At 40.1% G+C, this 11667-nt stretch overlaps 1 long non-coding RNA gene across 1 annotated transcript; it reads left to right on the top strand.

The window, feature by feature from the left end:
• Positions 1-9091: 9091 nt before the first annotated feature.
• On the top strand, positions 9092-9954 carry LOC140574041 (uncharacterized). Its single transcript, XR_011980696.1, has 3 exons — positions 9092-9551; positions 9635-9769; positions 9894-9954. It is a non-coding gene; the product is annotated as an uncharacterized lncRNA (long non-coding RNA).
• The last annotated feature ends 1713 nt before the right edge of the window (positions 9955-11667 follow it).

Here is an 11667-nt window from a genome sequence, read left to right on the forward strand (position 1 = left end):
CAGGCCGACCAAACCTGGCACTGCAGCGTGAAAGTGGGCCGCCTAGCTGGAGCGAGAGTCGTGGGTCTATCTTGGTAGCGAGCGAGAGCGCCTCGCTGAATACGTGGATGGCCAGGTGGCCCGCTCGAGAGCTGGCCTAAACGCACCCTGAGCCGTATCGGGATCCTATCGGGCTACCTCAAGGTTCCAAACTAGCAATTCTCGGCCAGGAACTCAGCATCAGAGCTCCTTAAGTACCTCCAGTCTCAGGTGAAACACATGAACTAATCAAGAGATAATGAACACTGCAAACTAGAGACACACGTGAACACAAACGAACTGAACCAAACACACATGAATGTAAATGAACAAGAACTGAGTCACTGAATCGATACAAGAACGGAAACGTAACAAAAGTCCATAAGGGAGCCTGTGGGCCGCGGCTCGAGTCCGCCTCGGGGGATGTCGCGATGATGCAGACCTGACACCCTTCACTGCCAAGCTCGTTTGCTCTCTGATGAGTCCAGATTCAGAAGATGCGGAGAATGCTAGGCTAATTGCTGCACTGATAGAGTAACGTCTTTTGGTGGAGGCAGTGTGATGGTGTGGGACAGCATCATCTCCCTCACTGGAAAAACAGCAGCCCTGACCTCAACATCACTGAACACTTGTGGGATCAGCTTGACCGTGCTGTTCGCAGCAGAGTGACCAACACAACCACGTTGGCTGACCTGCGACAAATGCTGGTTGAAGAATGGGATGCCATCCCGCAGCAGTGTGTGACCAGACTGGTGACCAGCAGCATGAGGAGGAGGTGCCAGGCTGTTGTGGCTGTGTATGGATCTTCCAGTCCACCAAACGCCAAACCAGTCAACGGCAGAATGAGCTGTTCGGCAATGGCACATTCTTCATGGGCGCAACCCACATATTCAGCTCTGCTGCTCATCCCACAAATGCATGTTCCTTACAAATGTGGCTCCATTTAACAGGGAAATTAACAATTAATTAAAGTTTTATTGCCGAGAAGCTTTGTTCCAACAAAGAAATAATAATAATAATCATCTTTTTGTGAACAAGAAGTGTCTCAATACGCAGGTACATTTACATTTATGGCGTTTAGCTGAACTTACAAGCTAACTCATATTACAGAGGTGGGCGACCAGTAGGGTGTTATTGGTGTAGTGCAGCATAGCCACCCAAACTGGGAATCGAACCCCAGTCTCCCACATGATGTGGTAGCTTAGTGGCACGTAGTGGTGTTACCTGTTGTGCCACACTAACCACAGGTATAACTTTAATCACTGATTTAATAAAAACACTCTGCTTTATTTCAGTAGTCGTTGTTCTTGAAGAGTCCTGGTTGGCTGGTAAGTTTCCATTTCATTAAGAACACTAGAATTGAACAGTGTAAGGCTGGTTATTAACTGATTGATTACTGAACACAATGTCTTTATATGTTTACCAACATCACATTACATTTACTACGTTTACATGTTGGTGTTGAAGAAATAGCAGGACATAACCAATGGTAGCCTGCATTTCTATGGCATTACTGGAACAGCTGTTTAATGACTAGATGGGTGTTGGGTTGATGGTGTTTGGCCACAATCGTATCCTTAAAACATTCTAAGCACATGTTAATAATGTGAGTTTTTGATTAAGAGTAAATCTGGACTATTACTATGCGTGTTTTATGGCCGTCTGAGTTTTTTCTTGATATCGGTTTCTTCGATCACTGTGGTCAACAACACAAGTTAGGGCAATTGAACATTTCACTGTACATTTGACGGACTGTGGCAGTGTACACTGTTGCTGCTCATGGAAGCAGAATTTTCGGTTGCTACTACAGTGCATAGCATGGAATGTCCCGTGTCCCGTGTCCCGTGTCCCGTGAATTTTCCGCTGTCTGCCTGCCATCATAATGTTAACTCAGGGCAGATTAGTCAAATCAGGATTCAGACAAATCTAGACTTCATACTTTCACTGTTCACTTTATCCACACAAACATCATTTATGTTATAATAATCTAGATTGTCCTTTTGTGATAGACGGCGTAAACATCAGACTTGTCAATGGCAATGATGTCTGCTCTGGTAGAGTGGAGGTCTATCATAACAGCCAGTGGGGAACAGTGTGTGATGACAACTGGGACATGAATGATGCTGCAGTGGTGTGCAGACAGATGGGATGTGGAAGAGCTATGACTCACCACAGCACAGCACACTTTGGTCAGGGAAGTGGACCAATACTTCTGGATGATGTTGATTGTTCTGGAAATGAAAGCTCCATCACAGAGTGTGGTCATAATGGATTTCGCAACCACAACTGTGGTCATGGTGAAGATGCTGGTGTTACCTGTGCAAGTATGTAAAAACTCATTTTCATGTCCAAACACTGTAATGTTGATATTGCTGCTGTACCGACCTGGCGGTGTGTAAAAAAACCTATAGACCTAATTGAAGAATGGACAGTACAGTCCCAACCACTCCCGTTGTGACATTTTCCAATCAAAACTGGGTGAAAATGAAGCCGGCATCCAGTTAGCTGTTGTACATCCAGAGCATCCACAGTAGAGACAGGAGGCGGGGCCGTGTGACAACCTGAACCCCGCCCATAATTTTTAGTGGCAGGCCAGCGATTGAACTTGACTTTGATCAGAAATGAGAGAATGCGATTACCGCACACTGACAGCTCAGTCAACTGCACAGCAATTGTGTAAGTACACCAATATGCCATTTATTGTCTTTAAATCGGACGTCAGCATCAACTGTCTGTCAACTTGCCCACAGCTCACAGTCACCTCTTCGCCACACCCTTTGTAATATCACCAAGTAACTCCTTTAAAAGGTGTTAATTGTAAAGAAAAACACACTTGATGTGTACATTTGAATAAAAGTTTCTTTTCTGATCTGTTTACTTGATACATGAGATTGGATGAGATTAAAATGTGTACTGTAGGCAGCCACCAGAGGGCGTTTTGGCTTGACTTTTCAACCACTGTTGTGTAGTCCACTTCCATAAACAGTCGATGAGTGACACTGCTAAATCCACTGCAGTTCCACAATCCACAATATCATGCCAATTTCCAGGTTGCAACTTTTCTTTTACAATTATTACATATTTTACTATACATATATAGTAAAATATGTGTATATAGTAAAATGCAGTGTATATTGTATAAATACAGTACCCTAATAGCTTGTATTTACCCTAGCTCATACAGAACACTCTTCTTTTGATTTCATGCACAGAATCATGACCACCGTATGGTGGCGGTTTGGTTAAATGGGCCGTTGACTGTTCATATATATATGTATATATGAAAATATATGTATATTGAAAATAATATTAGAAAGTACATGACAGCATTGTTCAAAGTAATAATATTCTTAATTTAAATAGTTTTACATGTTGCTGTTAAATAAAAAAATAGTGCCTTATAGTGGTATATATTATATTATATATATATATATATATATATATATATATATATATATATATATAACTAATAGCGGCATGCTTTTTTATGGCATTACTGGAACAGCTATGACGTGGCTGTGTTCAGAGGAAAGAGTTTTTAAAAAGTGTGGAAGTTTCTTTCACTGCTGTGCTCAACAACTGAACATTTCACTGTATGTTTTACTGACTGTGGCGATGCAAACCTGTGGTAATAATGTACTGTGGTAACATTGTGCTTTTTATTTCAGTGCTTTATTGTTGACAATATTAAAATATTAGATTTTACATTAGATATTATGCTAATAAATGTAAATGTAATCATGCATACTTTCACATATTTAAACTTAGCAGAATCTGAGTTTCTTCCACCGCTGCAATCAACATGTGAACATTTACTGTACGTTTTACTGACTGTGGCGGTGCAAAACATCAATGCTGATGGAGGCGAAAGTTTCCACAGAATTCCTTTGTCCATCTAGCTTCAACATGTTAATGCAGCCTTAGTGCAAAAAATGTTTTACAACATGTCAAACTGGGATTTAGAGAAATCAGGTTTGCTCAAGTGTATGTACACATGACAACAGATAAAATAATAATTTATAATCCTTTATTAGTCCCACAGTGGGGAAATTCAGTGTCACAGCAGCAGCAAAGGGATAGCAAGACATTCACATGCAAAACGTAGATAAATTATCAATATATACACAATATAAATAATAGAAGTAAATTAATTGCATGTGTGTGTGTGTGTGGGGGGGGGGGTATTGCACATAGTATTTTTATTTTATTTTTATTTTATTTATGTGTTTTTCTCTTTTTGTGATAGACGGCATAAACATAACACTCGTCAGTGGCAATGGCGTCTGCTTTGGTAGAGTGGAGGTCTATTATAACAGCCAGTGGGGAACAGTGTGTGATGATCACTGGGACATGAATGATGCAGAGGTAGTGTGCAGACAGATGGGATGTGGCAGAGCCCTCAGCGCCCCTCAGAGTGCCCACTTTGGTCAGGGAAGTGGACCAATACTTCTGGATGATGTTGCTTGTTTTGGAAATGAAAGCTCCCTCACAGAGTGCCGTCATAATGGATTTAGAAGCCACAACTGTCATCATGGTGAAGATGCTGGTGTTATTTGCTCAGGTTAATGAAAACTTACTTTCAGGTCCAAACACTGTAATGTGGATATCGCTGCTGTACTGACCTCTCCCCTCAGTTCCTATGTTGGTGATCAGAAAGGAGAACGCTGTGCTGGTGGAGTGGTCATCTGGTGCCACAGCCATATTTTCAAACATTTGGCTTTTAAGCCTCTGTTTGGTTTGTATCACTTTATCCAGAATGACTGATTTGCTAAAGAATCGTTAGATATTTATTTCTTTATTAATTATTAAGCCATTTTTTCCATTTTCAGCTTTTCACATGCATTACTTTTGACGCATTTTGTATGTAGTATAACACTAAGAATTTGTAGTAAAGGACAATGAAAAGAAAATAATGGCATAAAAAACCTATATCAAATTCAGATTATAATTATTCAGATTATCATCAGAAAATACAATGACAGTATTACTCAAGCTAATAATGTTTTTTATTTCAGTGCTTTATTGCTGACAATATTAAAATATCATTAGATTATGGTAATAAATGTAGATGTAATCATGCATTTTCATGCAACTAATTCAACTTAAATTTTAACTTGTGGAGAACTAAGCAAGATATTTATTGAACACAAAAGATGTACAAACAAGGTGCAGCAAACTAATGGTCAAAACTAGAATCTAAACAGAAGGTGACAAACCAAGTGGCGAACCTCTAGAACCAGATCAGAACACCAGCCAACATGAACACGCCACCAACACATGAAGAATCAATTCATGGCAGAGAGTAGCAGTCAGGCAGCTCATTCAATGCTCTCAGTCCCAGGTGCAACACATGAACGTGAATCAAACACAAATCAACCGGAACCAAAGTGGAAGTCCTTATATTGGCCTGTGGGCGTCGGCCCGGGATCGCCCTTGAGGATAATTTGACATTATCCTCATATTTATTTCTAAACAACAAAGGAAATTTTCTAGAGTATTATTTTTTTCTTTATTATGTAAAATAGTACATTGGTCAAACTGACCAGACAGTCATTGTGTTTACAAAAGCAACGTCAAAACTGAACCAGATCACAACATAAATCAGCAGATACATAGACATGAGCAAAAGACACAGAGCGACTCCAAAAACAATTAAGGATCAAAGAAAAAAGACAAGCAAGCCAAGAAAACAATGCAAAAAAGGCAATCCAAAAAGTGAGAACATAAACGAGCAATACACACATGGACAAAATTGTTGGTGCCCCTCGGTTAATAAAAGAAAACCCCACAATGGTCACAGAAGTAAGTTGAATCTGACAAAAGTAATAATAAATAAAAATTCTATGAAAATGAACAAATGAAAATCCGACATTGATTTTGAACCATGCTTCAACAGCCTGGACAGAAATTAAGGTACCCCTGAAAATAATGTGACCAAAGGGACATGTTAAATTTAAGGTGTGTCCACTATTTAGCATCACAGGTGTATACAATCTTGCAATCAGTCAGTGGGCCTATATATAGGGCTACAGGTAGCCACTGTGCTGTTTGGTGACATGGTGTGTACCACACTCAACATGGACCAGAGGAAGCGAAGGAAAGAGTTGTCTCAGGAGACTAGAAAGAAAATTATAGACAAGCATTTTAAAGGTAAAGGTTATAAGACCATCTCCAAGCAGCTTGATGTTCCCGTGACTACAGCTGCACATTTTATTCAGAAATTTAAGATCCACTGGACTGTAGCCAACACCTTTGGACGTGGCCGCAGGAGGGAAACTGATGACAAATCAAAGAGACTTATAATACGAATGGTAACAAAAGAACCCAGAAAAACTTCTAAAGAGATTAAAGGTGAACTTCAAGCTTAAGGAACATCAGTGTCAGATTGCACCATCCGTCATTGTTTGAGCCACAGTGGACTTCATGGGAGACGACCAAAACTTAAGACATAAAAACAAAACAAAAGACATAAAAAAGCCAAACTGGAATTTTCCAAACTACATGTTGACAAGCCCCAAAGCTTCTGGGAGAATGTCCTATGGACAGATGAGACAAAAATGGAACTTGTTGCCAAGGAACATCAGCTCTATGTTCACAGACAGAAAAATGAAGCATATCAAGAAAAGAAAAGTCCCTACTGTGAAACATAAAGGAGGCTCTGTTATGTTCTGGGACTGCTTTGCTGCATCTGGCACAAGGTGTCTTGAATCTGTGCAGGGTACAATGAAATCTCAAGACTATCAAGGGCTTCTAGAGAGAAATATGCTGCCCAGTTTTAGAAAGCTTGGTCTCAGTCACAGGTCATGGGTCTTGCAACAGGATAATGACCCAAAACACAGCTAAAACACTCAGGAATGGCTAAGAGGAAAACATTGGACTTTTCTGAAGTGGCCTTCTATGAGCCCTGACCTAAATCCTATTAAGCATCTATGGAAGGAGCTGAAACATGCCATCTGGAAAAGGCATCCTTCAAACCTGAGACAACTGGAGCAGTTTGCTCATGAGGAGTGGGCCAAAATACCTGCTGAGAGGTGCAGAAGTCTCACTGACAGATACAGGAATCGTTTGATTGCAGTGTTTGCCTCAAAAGATATTAAGTTAAGGGTGCCATAATTTCTGTCCAGGCCTGTTTCATGAGTAATAATAATTCTGTTGAAGCATGGTTAAACAGCAATGTCTGATTTTCATTGGTTAATTTTCATACCATTTTTATTTATTATTACTTTTTTTCAGATTGAAGTTATTTCTGTGACCATTGTGGGGTTTTTTCTTTCATTAACCAAGGGGTACCAACAATTTTGTCCACGTGTGTATGTCTTTGGGAACTTTTGTCTTTAAATTTATAACTTTTTGACTTTAAATTTATAAAAATATCTGGTTCCATTCAACACCACAACAAACAATTTTGCTAAGACCTGCTAAGTTTCTTTAGAAGAGGGTGTTTTAAACCAAAGCAATCTGATGGAATTTACTTCCAATCTTAACTCTTCATTATGCAGAATTCAGTGGAAATCCCCTTCAAATTAAATTCTAATGTTCATGCAAATTCCAACTTACATTTTTGAACTATGTTTCTATCAGGGTTCACCATATTTTTATTTTCAAACATTTTAAAATGCAAAAAATATATGATGATGATGATGATGATGATATTTTATGCTGATTCATCTCACAAATTAAAACAAATAATTTCTCTATATTTTTAAATGACAAATCAGGCAATATCAGGCTGGAGAACGGAACAGGTTACTGTGGTGGAAGAGTGGAGGTCTATCATGATGGCCAGTGGGGAACAGTGTGTGGTAATAACTGGGACATGAAGGATGCAGAGGTGGTGTGCAGACAGATGGGATGTGGCAGAGCCCTTCATAGTGCCCACTTTGGTCAGGGAAGTGGACCAATAATTCTGGATGATGTTGGTTGTTCTGGAAGTGAAAGCTCCCTCACGAGCTGCTCTCATAAAGGACTTGGAATAAATAATTGTAGTCACAGTGAAGATGCTGGAGTTGTCTGCTCAGGTAAGGAAGCTTTTTTTTTTTTTTTTGCAAAACACTCTTAACAGAATGTGTGTTATGTTTATTAACGTAACAGACGTCCGTTCTTTAACAGACGTCCTGCAGAGCCCCACGATCACCCTGACCTCATCCCACTCTACTGTATCACCTGGGGAAGCTGTTCAGTTCAGATGTTCTTCACCCAGCATGTCGTCCATCTCTGTAATCTTCCGTTTATTTAAAGATGGAGTATTAATAAAAACCCAAACAGCTCAATCTCCATCAACTTTTACACTGACTGTGGAGACCTCAGATCAGGGCCAGTACAGCTGTGAGTATTCATACCGAAGGAGCAGCTCCATCATTTCTTTCAGGAGCAGCACTGTTGGCATCACTGTGGGTAAGAGCTTAGAGAATCTATCTAAAGTTGATCCTGAGATGTTTCTACAGACTTTGTCCTAATTGAAGTATTACAGACTTGGTCAGACAAGGTCAGACGCTTGCAGAGTTGAAATGAATGAGAAGCTTTACTAAAAGGGTCGTAAGCCAAAAGCGAAGTCAAAAAACAGGCAACGATCGGTTCTGTAAGGCAAAAGAAGGTCAACATCACAGGTGAACACATTCAAGGGGGCAAGGCAAGACAGGCAATAGGTTTCAATCCAGGGAATCAAAACACAGGCAGAAAGTCCAAAGGGCAGGGCAAAAGGCAAGGTTGAAAATACAAAAGGGTAAAAAGGTCATACACAGAATATGTAAACAAAGAAATATGCCCTATGTGTCTATGTCTAAAGCCCCGGGCTTAAATACTAAACTAATCAGAGGTACAACAGGTGGTACAGATGAGTATTCAGGTGACTGAGAGTAGATGTAGATGGTTGGTAGGAGTCATATGATCACTCATAGAGTCTCCCAGAGGATCCAGAGGCTCATCATCACCTGCTCTGTAGAAACTCAGTTCACTGGAGGACACTTCTCCCTGATAAAGAGTTATGGGACTTTAAGAGAAACCAAGTGTGGAACCTTCAGTTTACTTAAAGTGGACTTTGATGCTGGGTCTTACTACTGCCAGCACCAGACACTCCAGTCGGGATTTCAGCTCTCCACGGAGCAGCTCTGTTGGTTTCTTGGTTGTGGGTAAGGTACAGCTTGTCTGGAGTTTCTGGACCCAGTTCCTGGTTGTCAGTTTGCAACTGATGAGTTCTTCTTGTTTTCCAGTGAATTTGCTGCAGCCCAATATCTTCTTCAGTGCTCCTGATGGGGGGTTTCACTGGGGGCCTCAGGACCTAGAGGTGACCAGGGGCTACAGCTTCTCCATCATCTGCTCCATTCAACCCCAGTATCCAGGAGGTTCCTTCCACCTGGAGTTCAGTGGATCCAGTATGACCAGAACTCAGTCAGCTGTTGACCACTCAACCACCTTCTCCTTCCCTGAGGCTGATTACGTCCACCAGGGAAACTACAGCTGTGTTTATGAAGTAACTGTGTCTTCACGCTCTTTTAGATCCTCCAACACTGAACTCTTGGCCGTCACTGTGAAAGGTACAGTAAGATGTACTTGATAACTTTACTCATTTGTTCTCAAGTTTGAAGCGTGAAGGTCTTGATGGTCATTTCTCTCACAGCGTCACTGGCTCCCTTTATTGGTTCTGGAGTGGGAATAGGACTGTTACTCATCTTAGTGCCGATTATAATGTGTTTTATAAAGAGATGTAAAAAACAAAAACAGCAGATGGATGTGAAGATGGTTAATAGACAATGTGAGTACTTTCTTTTCTCAATCTTTATATTCATAAAACTGATCTTATGAGCGCTTTTTTTGCCATAAAATTACCAAATCATTTCTATTTTTCATATTTTAGTAATTTTATTTGTTTTCCTCAGGTGCCAGAAACAGATATGAGACCGCCAACAGAAAGAATGATGAAGTTTATGAAAATGCTGATTATTTTAAACACAGAGAAGATTCAGATGATTCTGATGAGGACTACATCAATGTGGATGATAATGTGGAGAAAAAGCCAGAGGACAATGACTATACAGGTGAGCAAATGTATGCAAATTGTACAGGGCAGTATAGGGATCATTTCAGCGATCCAGTAGCAGTCACAGTAAAATGAATATACAAGTTGTATAATATATAAAGTTATTATTTTTTTTTTTTTACAATCTCTGCATAGGTCCAAAAGCCAGTGAAATATTGTGTACAGGACATGAGATGGATAAGGCTGAAGATTATGAAAATGTACATACCACTGTCCACCAAACAGGGAAGTCAGACTTGTCTGAGGGGGACTATGTAGTTATGGATGATGATGCACATGCAATGAAAAGGGTGCTGGACAGTGTCTATGAGGATGAGGAAATGTATACGAGTGTGTAGTAGTCTGGAGGACGGTGGTCTGGAGTTGTGTGTGTAATTTCAATGATGTATTATACAGTCTTTTGACTGTTGCTCAGTCATGTTCTGTTTATTCTGACTTTTGTTTAGTGTAGGAGGGCTTAACCCTGGTCCTGGAGATCAACCACCCTGCAGAACTTAGTTCCAACCCTAATCCAACACAACTGTGCAGTGCAGACCTTCAGTTGCTTCTGAATGTGAAAATCACATCTGTAAGATGATTCCAAGGTGGTACAGCTGTACTCTCCAGATCTCCAGGACAAGGAGTCAGCACCCCTGGTTTAGAGTACCTCTTAGCTATTTAACCTAAAGCACCACAGTTACAAAAGTTGGGGCTATTTATGTTGTGAAATATAAAACTCATTCTCATATAAGACTCATTCTCCCAGAATTCTCTGGGAGATCACATGACTCTTCATGTGCCTTTGAGCTCCAATCCACGTTCTCACTCTCTGGAATTCTAATAACTAACACCTGTGTAGTCGATCATGTGATTGTCTTAGTTTAGTATTTAAGCCCGGGCTTTAGACTAGGCAAGTTGCGAGGTGTTGTATCCCAGTCTGGAGATCTACTGAGCGTTTACTGACTTGGGAATGGGAATTTTCCATGTTCGACCTTTTCATGTTTTTCGACTCTTTGGCTTTTGTCTTTGCCCTTCGCCTGTGTTTTGGTTTCCAGATTACGACCCTTTGCACATATTGTGGATTACGTTTTTGCCTTGACCCTTTTGGACTGTTTACTTCGTGTGACGTTTGTGCTTTCATCTGTCTTTTGGAATTGACCTTGACCTTGGACTGGAGTGATTATTCCAGTAAAGCCTCCTTTTACTGATATATATTGATATAACTTGAGAGCCGAAGGAAGAATAGAAGGTAAAAAGCAACACAATTGGTAATACTTTTAAGCAACACAACAAAACCAACAGGTTTGTATACACAGAGCCTAAAAGAGTCACAGGTGAGCTGCATTAGAAGTTCTCATTGGTGGACTGGAGGCAGGTGGGTGCTGATGCTGGGTAAGGGAGCCCTCAATGTTGATGGATTTTTCCAATTTTATGTTTTTTTTATATATATAATCTTGGTAGATTTTAAATCATGACTTTGTTACTGATGTGATATAATGATGAAGATCTTTTATAAATGTGTTTTTTTTTTTACTTATCTAAAAAAGAAAAGTTGAAAAAGTTATTTTGAATAAATGTCCATCTTAAGAATTGAGAGTATTTATGTTAAAAATGTAAAATCGGGGAGAAGCAGG

This window comes from Salminus brasiliensis, chromosome 12 (assembly GCF_030463535.1).
Source record: "Salminus brasiliensis chromosome 12, fSalBra1.hap2, whole genome shotgun sequence".
In the NCBI taxonomy this organism is placed as follows: Eukaryota; Metazoa; Chordata; class Actinopteri; order Characiformes; family Bryconidae; genus Salminus; species Salminus brasiliensis.